The 15,722-nt window shown below is 40.6% G+C and overlaps 2 non-coding genes across 2 annotated transcripts; both read right to left on the bottom strand.

The window, feature by feature from the left end:
* Positions 1-3,579: 3,579 nt before the first annotated feature.
* LOC141603632 (small nucleolar RNA R71) lies at positions 3,580-3,686 on the bottom strand. Its single transcript, XR_012525494.1, has one exon. It is a non-coding gene; the product is annotated as a small nucleolar RNA R71 (small nucleolar RNA).
* Positions 3,687-15,401: 11,715 nt separating this feature from the next.
* Positions 15,402-15,508, bottom strand: LOC141602923 (small nucleolar RNA R71). The gene has a single exon (XR_012524827.1). It is a non-coding gene; the product is annotated as a small nucleolar RNA R71 (small nucleolar RNA).
* Positions 15,509-15,722: the final 214 nt, after the last annotated feature.

Below are 15,722 nucleotides of genomic sequence, written 5' to 3'. Positions count from 1 at the left end.
ATGTGGAGACATGGCCCACACAACCTGACCAAAGGCCCGCAGATCGACACACGGTCGCATGGTTGCTCTGAGACCACTTGTAAAACCCCGGCCCAAACCGGGTCGGGAGAGGTTACTTATGATAGTGCACCAGGCTGTGTACATGGCCCACAGATCAACACGGGTCCTTTATAGTGCATTTTGTCCTCAGTCATGCGCATCTCAGGAACTTTCTCAAGAGGTCACCCATCCTAAGACTACTCCCAGCCAAGCACGCTTAAATGTGGAGTTCTTTGTGCCTGGTAGCATAACCACTGACCTAGAATCCTTCCCCGCAATGTAGGTGATCATGCGAAGACATGGCCCACACAACCTGACCAAAGGCCCACAGATCGACACACACTCGCAGGGTTGCTCTGATAGCACTTGTAACACCCCGGCCCAAATCGGGTCGGGAGCGGTTACTTATGATAGCTCACCAGGCTGTGTACATGGCCCACGGATCAACACGGGTCCTTTATAGCGCGTTTTGTCCTCACTCATGCACATCTCAGGAACCTTTCTTGGAGGTCACCCGTCCTAAGACTACTCCCAGCCAAGCATGCTTAACTGTGGAGTTCTTTTGCATGGATGACCATAAAAGAAAGCGCACTTTGTTGATATGAGTAGCACTTTCAATCCCTTTAAGAACTAGTCATTTAAGCCAATCACTGGACCTCTTCAATTAACGTGAGGTGTTACAAAAAATACCTTCCTGATCAACCAAGAAACCATACAAGTTCGATAGCAAACCTTTATAGAAAGCCATTTCGGGGAAAGAGTTTACTGCTTTCAAGGCTTGTTCGACCTTATTTGTCCATCACTCGGGTATTAGAATTTGGCACCGTTTCGTGGCTAATACTTTCATAGCAAGAAAAGAAGCTTGTACTTTGATGGAGCTTGATATAGCCTACCTTTAATCCCGTATCAACGTCCAAGGGTCTTACAAATTCGATTACAACGTTATTCAATTATTGATAGATCGTTGGATTCACTTAGAATCGGTTAACGACAAGATGACCTTCATAACCAATTCTGGTTTGATAACCAAGCTAGCAAAACACTTTGACCCCAACTTCAACCATGATAGCGTTTACAAGTCTATTAAGGGGGAAACACGCAGGGACATGTCGATGATAGCTGATGTGACTCATATTTGAGCACATTTAGTCCCCGAATTAACCTCGTTCCTATGCTTTATAGTGTATAATTGGGTCATTTACTATCTTTAGTTTCCCATTTTGCATATTCTTTATGGTTTTGTCACCTTGGTAGGAAAAGAGTTCTAATCTTGCATTTACATGGTGAAATGAAGCTAAATTGATCGCATCTAATGACCAAGCATCAAAGAGAAGACAATACTAGAAGGCCTATATAGATAATAAAGTGAAATGGGCAATGATGAAAGGATCCTTGCATCCCCGAAATGATCCTTGCGGATTGCGATGGAGGAAAAAGAAAAGAAGCTGTCTGCCAAGGAATCCGAGCGGATCTGACACGATCGAGGCGTCTCCTATCACCCACATCCGAGCGTCTATCGGCCAAGACGAGCGTCTTGCAACTAAGGGATCCGAGCATCTTCCAGGCAATCCGCTCGGATCATAAGTCAGAGAGCCCGTGCCACATTTCAAGATGCACGGATCGTGGCAAGACTAGCATGACGGATATGCTCATTTCCTTCGAGAAGAGCATTTCCTCAACTTTTCTTAAGGACTTAATAGTCAATTAAGCCCTTAGTAACCCCAATCCTTGTACCTAATCTTTAGTATAAATACCCCTTTGTACTACCTAGATTAACAAGGAAGTCTTATAATTCCTTAATGCTGCTCTCTTAATTAAGTTGTAATCCTTTCTTAATCTATTCTTAATACAAATCTCAATACTTAATCTTTCCTTAATTTCTTTATTGTTCTTCATTTATTTTGGGTAATTAGAAGATTATTTGGGTTTATTTGGAGGATTGACAACCTTCCATCAATCATCCAGTGCTTCTATTATTCTTTGCTTTATTATGTGGAATCATCTTCATAGGTATAATTCTCTCTTAACCTTGTTTAATTATTGTTAATCACTTTCATCATATTTTGCTTTGCTAGTATGATTGACAATCTTGTTAGCATGTTAAACTTGATAATGAGTGAGTAGTTTCCTTAACTAGGGTTAATGGGGAATTAGGGGAAACCAACATGGGGATTGATTCATGCTTAAGCTAATATGTTTTCATAATTAATTTGCTTGCTTGTTGTGATTTCAACATATGCACATTTTATGTTTGATGAAATGCGAGCCTATGAATCCTTGCATTTTTTTACCCATCACCTATCTTTTCAATGAGACTTGTAAGCTTATACACCAACTCGAGTCTCATTAGACCATGCATATAGTTGAATAGGAAGGACTAAGTCGACTTATAGGTGTTGTATAATCTAATCGATTTGGCTCCGGGACCCAAACCTTCTTAGGGATTATATGCTTATACACCAACTCGATCCCATCACAACAATAAGTGCTTGTATCTAGTAGAGAACATGTTTCTTTGATCAACTCCCATGAATCCCCTATGAACCCATGACACCCTAGTGCTTTTAATCAATTGTTTACATCTCATTTTAATTATCTTGCTTATTTTTATTACTTTACTTTCATATTGTTGATTAGCTTAGTTGATCTCCTATCTCAACCCATTTTGTGACACCCTATGAAACAACCATTTGCAATTGAAAATCCTACATCAATACCCGTCCCTTGGGATCCGACCTTTACTTGCCTCTTCGCTAAGAGTAGTTGTAAAGTTATAAATGTTGTTTTGGTTAGGTAGCTTTTGACGACGAGCTTTATACCGCACCAAAAATGGCGCCGTTGCCGGGGACGGTGTTAACTTGATTGCTTTCATTAATTGTTTCTAGTTGTGTCTTTCTTTACCTTGGGGAGGTCAATCTCCTCAAGGTTGTTCTAATTGTTTTCAAGTTGTTTGATATTTTGCATATCTAGGAGATCACAAAGTAACTTATTACCCATTGATCTTGAAATTGAAAGAACCTTAACCAACAATAGAAGACTTGCTAGAGGTACTTTAAGAGGTATTGGAGAAATTGTGGACATTCAACCAAATAACATTGAGTTTACTAACCCTTTTGCAAGAAAAGGAGAGGACAACCCAATACAAAACTCACCACAAAATCAACCCACAATGCCTAAATTCTTATCAGGTACCGTACCAACCGAGGAGAACCTACCAAATGGTACTACTACACCACAACATTGAACCGGTAATTTAATTGCCAAATCCACATTCATACAACTAGTTGAGAGAAGTCAATTTGGGGGGATGCTTAGTGAAGACCCTCACTCACATATGGAGACTTTTTGTGACTATTGTGATGCGATTTCTCAAACTGGAGTTACTCAAGACCAAATCCGATGGGTCTTATTTTCTTTTTCTTTGATTGGTACCGCGAAACAATGGTTTAAAACCTAGACAAGGCTACTCTTGGTATTGATTCATGGAAGAAATTGGCACTTGCTTTCTACAAGAAATTCTATCCTCCGGAGAAGACTAACATGTTGAGAGCCCAAATCACCGGGTTCAAACAAAGGGATGAAGAATCATTGTATGAAGCATGGGAGAGATTTAAGGACACTTGTCGTTCTTGTCCACACCATGGACTTGGCGAGTGGTTCCTTGTGCAACAATGTTGGAACGGTCTATATGAAGACTCCCGAAACATTCTCAATATGGGATCTAATGGTATGTTTACCGAAGTTGATGACAATCAAACATGGGCCAAATTGGAAGAAATGGTGGTTCATAATTCGCAATATAGTAGGCCTCGAAAGGCTACTAGAGGAGGAAAACATGAGGTAGATTACTGATACCTGTCGATATGAGTATCAAAAATAATATTTATAATTTCCAAACTACAGCTAGCAAGCGGTCGTAAGGGTCGATCCGCAGGAAGGCAGGTAGATAATAGTTGCTTTTAATTTTAGTCTAAGGGTAATAGTTTGAGGGGGGTTTTGATATGAATTAAATCTAAATCTAATAACATAAACTAAATAAGCAAATAAAAGTAATAAAGGATGTAAACAATGATAAAAGAAATGCTAAGACGGTCGGTTCACTATAGCTGCGATGGCACACAATCCTAGGTAAGTCCGAAATACAGTCGCGTAGGATGGGTAAAACAAGTCCTCTCCATCCAAGTTAACTAGTAGCTCCTTTCGACCTATGGTACTAGTCCCTAAGTCTCACTAATGCTAGCTCTCGCCCTGAAAAGTGATTCCTAAAGCCTAAATTACTTATCTTTCGATCTCAGCAATTTAGCAGTCTTAATTCATTAATTAATGCCCTCCCCTATCTCTCGATCTACGGGTTGGTCAAAACTAAGCATCTAACAAATCTCCTCTCGGTCTCATTGTTAAATATTGCACTTAACGAATCAAACAATGCTAATCACACACGGGTCTGGTCGATCGACCAACTACTTCAGTCAACCGACCACACGGCATAGTCGATCGACCAGTTAAGCCAGTCGATCGACCATGCCCTAATTCGGGGTCACCTATTCTACGCCATCTACGCTATAGATCCCCTACATCTTAGCACAGGGTATTTGGCTTGACATATTTACGCAAATGACAAGAACTAATTTGATAATAAGCATAATGGATTGCATAATTGAAATAATTGAATGAATGAATTCGCATAAAACTGTAACTAGGGCTTGGGATTCTATCTACCAAGAACTAATACTAACGAAACGCATAAAATAATACTGAAATTAAAGGACTAGAATTACCGAAGCAAAGGAACAAGCGATGAATCCGAAGGTAAGGTGCGAACTTTATGGAGAATTCTAAACTACGAATGGCTAATGTATTTGATTGTATCTAAACTAAAGATATGTATGATAAGAACTAGATAATCAACACAGAGGAGTTGAATCACGTTATAAAGGAATTATCACGTAACCTAATCCTCATAACCTAATTAACATGGGCTTTGTCACGTCTTCTAGTTTCCGTCAGCTTGCTAGGTGGTCGACCGACCACAAGACCCAGTCGATCGACCACCCTCCGCTGTAAGTAGCTTCTGAAAATCGTGCTCTGGTCGATCGACCAATGGCATCAGTCGATCGACTGCTCCCCTTTCCTAAAGATGTCTGTTCAGTATTCTGACAGTCTGTAGACCATGTAAGTCAGTCTATAGACCACTGTAGCTGGTAATCCCCTTCAGAAACTCTCGCAAATATATCTTTCAGGCCTTGCTACGTGCACCAAGTACTTAGGGACGGATTCGGCTCGATTTCCGCTGGATTCTTCACATTTCTGCAATATTATACAAAAACACGAAAGTAGACGGAAATAGGGAAAATAGTAGCATAAACTACACAAATGAGCTCTGAAATGCGTGTAAAAGAGGGTGTAAAACATCATATTTTAGACACGCATCAAACTTCCCCAAACCAAACTCTTGCTTGTCCCCAAGCAAGAACTAGACTCGATCCTAGGACCAAATGGAACGAGTTCAATCTCAGAGCGAAATGCAAACTGTAAAGCCTAAACTAGTTTAATGCAACAACTAACAATCAATTAGCAATATGAATCATGCAAACGAGTTATGTAGTCGTTAAAAATAAAGCTGAACCGTCGACCTTGCAAGACCTTTAAAATTGGACTCTCACGGGTCACTCTTCTCTCATGAAGCAAAGGGTAAGCATATATATGTAAGAGAAGAAGAGAAATAGCCGCTCACCTAGACTACGACCCACATAATCATGCATGCAACTAATATGATAGACAATTCTAACTACCGTACATACATTCCAACCAAACAAGGTCCTGTCACAGCCGAGGGCTTACAAAAATATGGTAAAGTGAGGCAAGGGGTGAGAAAAGGCAAAACATTTATGGAAATGTGGAGGTATAGGCGGCCAAGCTAGTACCTAAACAAAACCATATGACAACATCCATTTCCAACTCACTTATAGGATTAAGCACATGCGCCCTTCATTTGGCTCAAAACTAACCAAACCGAACTGAAAATACTCCTCAATAAATGTAAATAAAGCATAGGAGTGAAACCGTTTACAAACAACATCTTTTCCTTTCACGGTTTCTTTCTTTCATCCTCCTTCATTCTTTTCTACCATATCCAAATAACGCAATACAGACCAAGCTTGGCACAATAAATTATATACCGCAAAAGCATACATTATACTAGCTTGACAAGGCAGGCTAAATTTGGATGTAGCTAAGGGTCAACAGGCAAATTTGGCTAATGTGGAGTTCAATGGGTAAAATGAAATAAAGGGGAAATTGTAAGCACCTCCCTGCATGTGACACCAACCACTAACCCGAATATATGCAGGCAAAAAGCAATTGAATTTCATAAATGTGCAAATTAATGATACATGATATGCAAGGAGTAACTACTCACAATCCTACATGAAACCGGTCACAAATGACACCAGTTATATGAGCTCTAATCCTTAGAAATTATAAGTAGGTTGCCAAAATTCAGGTCAAGTCTATAATCCAGCAAATATTTTAACAAAAACTCGTAGGTATGCATATGTGATTCTACTAATAACATGTCAATTAAGAACGGCTTAGGCATAAACAGCTGCAAATGCAATGTCATCATTAAAATACTACCGTTCCGACTCAACCTATATGCTAAAAGAAACGTGCAGTTTTTTGAATTTTTTTCAATTTTTTTAGATTTTCTGTATATATAGGAAATAAATACAATGCTTTGGATTTTCTGTATATATAGGAAATAAATACAATGCAATCAGAAATGTAATAAACGTGAAACAGAAATGTAATAAAACATGTGAATGCAATGCAAAACCCTTCCCCAAACCAAATCACACAATGTCCCCATTGTGCAAAATCATATAATGAAGATAAGCAAAGGAAATGGGAATTTGCGAAAAATTATCTAAATAAGACATAAAGGTGACTCGGAAACTCACAAAGACTTTAAGCGCAGAAGGAAACCTCCCCAAACCAATGTGAGCTAGGAGGTTTCAGTAGCTAGCAGTGCTACCATAGGTACCTGAAAAGAAACAAAAGTACCGCGCGTAATTCCGAGAAAACAATTTACGAAACGCAAAAATATGTGCAAAATAAGAAAACAGAAGAAAACAGAGAATAAAGTGGTGGAAAGACTCCCTCAACTCCGCAAATCGACCAAACACAGCAGGGGAATGGTCGTGAATAGGTACAGCAGCGGGAAGCGGTCGATCGACTATAGCAGACAGTCGATCGACCGGGGCAACAGGAACAAAAGCCCTGGTGTCGCGGTATAGTCGATCGACCACACAGGCCAGTCGATCGACCAAGATACCTGCTGTAAGTTTCTGATTTCTTCGAATTAGCTCAATAGATTGAGCTAATATAGTCTATGAACCTGCAAATACACATAATAACGCGCCCAAAATTGCGCAAAACCCAAAGTAACAGTCTAAAGCCTAAATAAATCCTAAGCAAACCAAATTAAAGCAAAGTCTCGCGCAAACCAAAGCAATAAAAAGTCTAAAAAAAAATGCAATAAAAGTGTCTAAAACTTATGAAATAAAAGGGTTCATCCGCGAAAAATGCGGAAAATCTCCGACCATGGCTTCTGACTATATGAAGTACCCTCCACGGTGCTCAACCTCTTAGCACTCCAATCCACCACATTGTCCGACGGGTCAACATCAGAAGCATCTTCCCACACTTGGACATCCTCAGCAGTCTCAAGCTCCAAGTCTGAAACTGTAACTCGAACTGGCGCCTTCTTGGGCTCCTCATCTGGCTCCTCATCCGTGCCATAACTAAGACATCCTAGACTGCCTCTTTGAACGATTGGCTCCTTCACAGCTGGAGCAATGAACGACTCTTCCTTCCCCAAACCATTTCCTGCAATATCTAAAAAAGAAGAATTGTCCTCCAATTTGCTTCCAATCTGGGGCGGAGGTGTCACAACAGGAATAGGCACAGGTACTAAAGTAGGCATATCAGAAAGCACAAAATAAGATTTCTTTTCAGAAATCACATTACAAGTAACTGGCCACATAGGGTCCTTCTTCCTAGGGGACTGGGCAAACATAATAGAGTGTTTCCCTACCTTAAAGGTCAAAGTTCTTTCCCCCCACATCAATTACAAAGACCAAAGCGGTGTGCGAAATGGTCTTCCCAAAATAATTGGGGTGTTGACATCTTCAGGAATGTCCAAAACAACAAAATCAACGGGGAAAAAGAACTTCCCAATTTGCACGGGCACATTCTCTAAAACACCTATCGGTCGCATCTCAGACCGGTCAGCCATTTGCACAGTCATGTCAGTAATAGCAAATCTAGTTAATCCCAATTTCTTAGCCAGACTCAAAGGCATAACACTGACACTAGCCCCTAAATCAGATAATGCCTTCTCAATTGAGAAGGTACCAATATTACAGGGAACAGAGAAACTACCTGGGTCAGACAGTTTACGAGCAGTAGTGTGAGTTAGGTATGAACTAGACTCCTCAATTAAATGCACATACTCGACATCATTCAAAGACCTTTTCTTAGCTAGCAACTATCTCATAAACTTCATATATGCAGGTACTTGATTAACTAGCTCTAAGAAAGGTATTTGCACATTAAGATTACGCACTAAATCCTTGAATTTACCAAACGTTACCTCATCTTTGGTTGGCACTAGTTTTTCTGGATAAGGGGCTGTCAAAAGTAGCTTTGCCCTTTCCTCTAGGTCCCTCATACCGGCATCAGTGGACTTAGGCTGAAAATCCACTACTTTGTCCTTTTTGTAGCTCGAACCTTCTTTAGACCGTCTCAGGAATGAACCATTAACCGTCGTAGGGTCATACTTTGGAATCGGAACTGATCCATCAGCATTTGGATCTTGCCTCACTAATTTCGGAGCCGTCGTACCCCGAAATAAGTGGTCCCTCAAGTTATCTGGCATTTGAAGACGAAACGGTTCGACATCAGCAACATCATCAGTCGATCGACCAGTGGGGTCGGTCGTTCTACTGATCTCCTCGTTTCCAGAATGAGCAAAAAGGTCAGAAAGTGTCGCTGAGGAATAAGGGGTGGTCGATCGACTGGGTATGGCGGTCGATCGACCATGATCGCTGTTGTTCGTCTTTTTCTCGCTCTTTTTCTTCTTTCCTTTTCCAGCAGCTTTTCCACCTTTTTCAACCATAACTCCCTCGGGTTCATACCCTACAGTAACGGTTCCAGCGAGGGTAGACCCGCTCCTTAATGTGATTGCATTCAGGGTCCCTTTCTGATCCGGCTGCGACGGTAAATGCCCCGGAGCTCTAGTAGCAAATTTACCTGCTAACTGGGCAATCTGAGTTCCCAACATCTTTGTACTAGCCTCTCTAGCCTGATATTCCTTCTGCAGCATTCCCGTCAAGCGCTGAAACATGTTTTTGAGCTCAGAAGCCTCAGAACTTTGAGACTGCTGCTGAGGTACATAGGGTGGTTTCTGATACGACTGCTGCTGCTTATGAGGGGGCACATAATTCTGCTGCTGCGGAGGTGGAGTCGGATTTTGGACATCCTGGATACTCCACCTCAAGTTTGGATGAACATTCGGCTCAAAATAAGTGTTGGTATGCCTATAATGTTGAAAAGCAGCACAAACCTCGTTGGGACTGATACAGAAATCTGCAACGTGTCCATCTCCTCCACACCTCTTTCATGAAAAAGGACCGTCTGAAACGGCATTCACTTCGTAAATACCTCCCTTTTGAGATCCTCCTCCTAGCTCATACTTATCAAATCTTGCCGTAAGAGCCTCTAATGCAGCTACAGAAGGATATTCAGCAGCTCTCCTTTGATTTTCCCTGGAGTTTCCATGCTCAGCTTTATGGGTGGCCATATCTTCAATAATCTTCCACCCCTTAGTTTCTCCAACATTCTCCTGGAATCTGCCATTAGCTGCAGCATCCAGGATAGCCCTCTAATCATCATAAAGCACATTATAGAATTGATTGCAAAGGCTCCATTGCTCGAACCTATGGTGTGGAATAGATCGCACCAGCCTCTTGAAACGAACCCAAGCTTCATGAAAATCTTCATTAGGTCCTTGCTTAAAAGTCGTGATCTGAGCTCTAATCGCATTGGTCTTCGATGCAGAGAAATATCTTTTATAAATGCCAGGGCCAGCGAGTTCCAATCAGTAATCCCATTAGCAGCTCGATCCAGATCTCGGTACCACTCCCTAGCAGCATCACGGCGCGAGAAGATGAACATCGTCTCTTTTATCTGGTCCTGGGTCACACCTGCTGGTGGGGGTATGGAACAACAGTAGTCAGTGAATATCTCCATATGTTTAGCTCCATCTTCATTTTCAGCTCCCCCAAATTCGTTTCTCTCAACCAAGTTAATATAGGATGGTTTCGCTTCGAATTTCCTATCCGTCCCAGCTGGAAACGCGAATCCCTTATAGAGATTCTCAGCTTTTGGCTCAGAGTGACTGGCTATACTAGCTTCTTCAGCCATATCTGCAGATGTGACGGTCTCAGCTGATGAGGCAGAAATAGGAGATGAAGGTGAATCCCCCTCAAATAACTCGTTCTCGTAGTAACTAGACCGAGAACTAGGCTCTTCCTCGGAATGTGCTTCTTGAAATAGCCTTCTCTTAACTCGCAGGGTCCTCTCTAACTCGAGATTAAGGGGAAATAATTCGCCATTTTGAGCTCTGCGCATAAGAATAAACTACAACAAGAAGATAAGAAAAGTTTAAGGAACAAAAAGTTCCTTAAACTAAGAAAAAGACTAAAATAAATAAACAACGAAAACTAGCGCTGCCTCCCCGGCAACGGCGCCAAAATTTGATACCTGTCGATGTGAGTATCAAAAATAATATTTATAATTTCCAAACTACAACTAGCAAGCGGTAGTAAGGGTCGATCTGCAGGGAGGTAGGGAGATAATAGTTGCTTTTAATTTTAGTCTAAGGGTAACAGTTTGAGGGGGTTTTGATATGAATTAAATCTAAATCTAATAACATAAACTAAATAAGCAAATAAAAGTAATAAAGGATGTAAACAATGATAAAAGAAATGCTAAGTCCGAAATACAGTCGCGTAGGATGGCTAAAACAAGTCCTCTCGGTCCAAGTTAACTAGTAGCTCCTTTCGACCTATGCTACAAGTCTCTAAGTCTCACTAATGCTAGCTCTCGCCCTGAAAAGTGATTCCTAAAGCCTAAATTACTTATCTTTCGATCTCAGCAATTTAGCTGTCTTAATTCATTAATTAATGCCCTCCCCTATCTCTTGATCTACGGGTTGGTCAAAACTAAGTATCTAACAAGTCTCCTCTCGGTCTCATTGTTAAATATTGCACTTAATGAATCAAACGATGCTAATCAGACACGGGTCTGGTCGATCGACCAACTACTTCAGTCGACCGACCACACGGCATAGTCAATCGACCAGTTAAGCCAGCCGATAGACCATGCCCTAATTCGGGGTCACCTATTCTACGCCATCTACGCTAAAGATCCCCTACATCTTAGCACATGGTATTTAGCTAGACATATTTACGCAAATGACAAGAACTAATTTGATAATAAGCATAATGGATTGCATAATTGAAATAATTGAATGAATGAATTCGCATAAAACTGTAACTAGGGCTTGAGATTCTATCTAGCAAGAACTAATACTAACGAAACGAATAAAATAATACTGAAATTAAAGGACTAGAATTACCGAAGAAAGGAACAAGCGATGAATCCGAAGGTAAGGTGCGAACTTTATGGAGAATTCTAAACTACGAATGGCTAATGTATTTGATTGTATCTAAACTAAAGATATGTATGATAGGAACTAGATAATCAAAACAGAGGAGTTGAATCACGTTATAAAGGAATTATCACGTAACCTAATCCTCATAACCTAATTATAATGGGATTTGTCACGTCTTCTAGTTTCCGTCAGCTTGCTAGGTGGTCGACCGACCATAAGACTCGGTCGATACACCAACCTCCGCTGTACAGTAGCTTCTGAAAATCGTGCTCTGGTCGATCGACCAATGACATCAGTCGATCGACTGCTCCTCTTTCCTGCAGACTTCTGTTCAGCATTCTGACAGTCTATAACCATGTAGGTCAGTCTATAGACCACTGTAGCTGGTAATCCCCTTCAGAAACTCTCGCAAATATATCTTTCAGGCCTTGCTACGCACACCAAGTTCGCTTCCCGAGTCTTTGCTCCATGTAAAATACAATGCTATGTACTTAGGGACGGATTCAGCTCGATTTCCGCTGGATTCTTCACATTTCTGCAATATTATACAAAAACACGAAAGTAGACGGAAATAGGGAAAATAGTAGCATAAACTACACAAATGAGCTCTGAAATGCGTGTAAAAGAGGGTGTAAAACATCATATTTTAGACACGCATCAATTCCATCACTCAATTGGGTGCTCAACTAAGTGCTCATATTGACACCATCAATTTAAAGTTTGAGAAGGCCGTGGCTAAACTTGAAGAGGCTTCCAAATCACCCAAACATGTTAATGCTATGGTGGCATCATCCTCAATTCCAAGTGGAGTATGTGAGAGTTCTGGAACTTTGGGACATGAACAAAGTGAATGTAGGAGAACAAGTGAACAAGTGAATGCTTTTCAAGTATACAAGAGTGGCACCCCTTATTCCAACTATTACAATGAGAATCCCAAATTCCACCCAAATCTTTCATACAAGAGCCAAAATGTTCAAAACCCTTAACCCACATAAACCCCACCCCCAATGAGAAATCAAGCTTCAAGACCCTTTTTCAACCAAAGCCAAAGTTATCAAAATCAACCCTCTTACAATCAAACAAATGACCAAGGCTTTGATGTTCAAAAAGCGGTCCTCCAAATGTAAAATAACTGATGTGACCATAATTGGCGCATATTTTGCCCCCGAATTAGCCTTGTTCCCATGGTTTTTAGTGCCTATTTGGGTCATTTCTTATCTTTAGTTCTTTGTTTTGCATATTCTTTGAGATTTTGATCCCTTGGTAGGAAAGGAGTAAGAATCTTGCATTTTCATGGCAAAACGAGACTAAATTGATCGAATTCAATGACCAAGCATCAAGGAGAGACAAGATTAGAAGGCCTTTGTACATATTATAGTAGAAGAGCAAAGTTGAGAAAGGATCCTTGAGTCCTCAAGGAAATCCCCAAGGAATTTATGAAGAAAAGGGAAGAAAAGAAGAAGATTTGTTGCTGACTGACAATCCGAGCGGATTGTCACCAATCCGTCCGTCCCGCAGCAGCACAATCCGAGCGGCTTTGCCTTAATCCGCTCGGATTCCACCTCCACAATCCGTCCGGATTCCCCTGAATCCGCTCGGATTCCAACGCCAGAATCCGTCCGGATTCCCCTGAATCCGCTCGGATTCCAACGCCAGAATCCGCCCGTCCCGACCCTATTCCGCCCGGATTCCAGCACAGCACGGATTGTCTTCTCCAAGCTACAAAGAAAGAAGCCCTTCTCTCGAAAAATACCGGCTCCTCCTTGCTCAATCTAAAAAGTGTAATTACTAGTTTAGCCCTTAGTTAACCCTAATGCATCCTCCCTAATTTCCACTATAAATACCCCATTAGTCTAGTTAGAGGAGCATGTTCTTCTTATCAATAATTAGTGTAGTTAATATCAATCAAATCTCTCTTTAATATTGTAATCAAGTATTAATCAAGTTTTAATCCAAGTTTTAGTTCCTTAATCTCTCTTTTGATCATCCTTTATTTTGGGTAATTGAAGATTATTTGGGTTATTGTTGGGAGATTGACAACCTCTCAATCAAGCATTCAAGTACTTCTTTTATCTTTGCTTTATTATTGGAATCATTAGTAGGTATAATCTCTTAATCCCTTTTTAATTATTGTTAATTACTTTCATTTATTCATCATGTTTCATATTGTTAGTATGATTGACAACCTTGCTAGCATGATCAACATGATAATGAGTGAGTAGTTTCTTAGCTAGGGTTAATGGGTGATTAGGGGAAACCAACATGGGGAATGATTCATGCTTAAATTAATATGCTTTCATGTTTTATTTGCTTGCTTGTTTTGATCTCAACTCATGCACATGTTATATTTGATGAAATGCTAAGCCTATGAATCCTTGCATTTACTATCATCTCCTATCCTTTCAATGAGACTTGTAAGACATAACCCAACTTGAGTCTCATTAGACCATGCATGTTGTTGAGTAGGGAAGATTAAGCCGACTTGTAGGTGTTGTACAATCTAATCGATTCGGCTCCGGGACCCAAACTTTCCTAGGATTGTAAGATATAACCCAACTCAATCCATCACAACAATAATTGCTTGCTTATAATTTGAGAACATGTTTGTATGATCATATCCCATGATTCCCCTATGATCCCATGATACCCTAGTGCCTTTAATCAATTGTTTACACCCCTTTAATTCATCTTACTTGTTTATTTTCATTGCTATTTTAGTTTAGTGACCTTCTACATCAACCCAATTTGTGACACCCCTTAGACACCACTAGTTGCAATAGAAATCTCATTTCAACTCCCGTCCCTTGGGATCCGACCTTTACTTGCCTCTTTACTAATTGTAGAGTTGTTTGTGGAGCTATAAATTGTGTTTTGATTCGACCGTGACCAACGACCACATCTTAATTTGTGAGCACTTAGCGGGATCGCATCAAAAATGGCGCCGTTGCCGGGGACGGTGTTTGTTTGATTTAGATTTCTTTTTATTGTTTTTAGTTGTGTAAGTAAAACTCCTCAAGGTTTGTTCTAATTGTTTTCGAGTTGTTTGATATTTTGCATGTCTAGAAGGTTACAAGGTGATTTGTTACCTTTTGACCGTGAAATCGAAAGAACCTTGACAAACAATAGGAGACTTGTTAGGAGGAATTTAAGAGGTATTAGTAAAGTTGTTCAACCCACTAGTGAGTTTGTCAATCCTTTCGCAATAGAAGGAGAAGAAAACTCATTACACAATACCCCACAAAATCCACCTACAATGCCAAAATTCTCATCACACTCCGTACCCAACGAGGAGAATCTACCTAATGGTACTCCTACACCGCAACATCTAACCGGAAATTTTATTGCCAAGTCCGCCTTCATCCAATTAGTTGAGAGGAGCCAATTTGGGGGGATGCCTAGTGAGGACCCTCATTCTCATATGGAAACCTTTTGAGACTATTGTGATGCTATCTCTCAAACGGGCGTGACTCAAGACCAAATTAGATGGGTCTTATTTCCTTTCTCTTTAATCGGCACCGCGAAGCAATGGTTGAAGGGCCTTGATAAGGCCACCCTTGGAATAGATTCTTGGAAGAAGTTGGCTCTAGCTTTCTACAAAAAATTCTTCCCAACGGAAAAGACTAACATGCTAAGAGCTCAAATTACGGGTTTTAAGCAAAGGGATGAAGAGTCTTTGTATGAAGCTTGGGAGCGGTTCAAGGGAATTTGTCGCTCATGTCCTCACCATGGACTTAGCGAATGGTTTTTGGTACAACAATTTTGGAATGGTTTATATGAAGATTCTAGGAACATTCTCAATATGGGATCAAATGGAATGTTCACCGAAGTTGATGACAATCAAACATGGAACAAGATTGAGGAAATGGCGGTCCATAACTCACAATATAGTAGACCTCGCAAGGCTACTAGAGGAGGAAAGCATGAAGTGGACTCCGTTACTCAGTTG

The sequence above is a fragment of the Silene latifolia genome, chromosome 9, assembly GCF_048544455.1.
Source record: "Silene latifolia isolate original U9 population chromosome 9, ASM4854445v1, whole genome shotgun sequence".
NCBI classification, from domain to species: domain Eukaryota; kingdom Viridiplantae; phylum Streptophyta; class Magnoliopsida; order Caryophyllales; family Caryophyllaceae; genus Silene; species Silene latifolia.
This window is presented reverse-complemented; position numbering and strand designations above follow the sequence as displayed.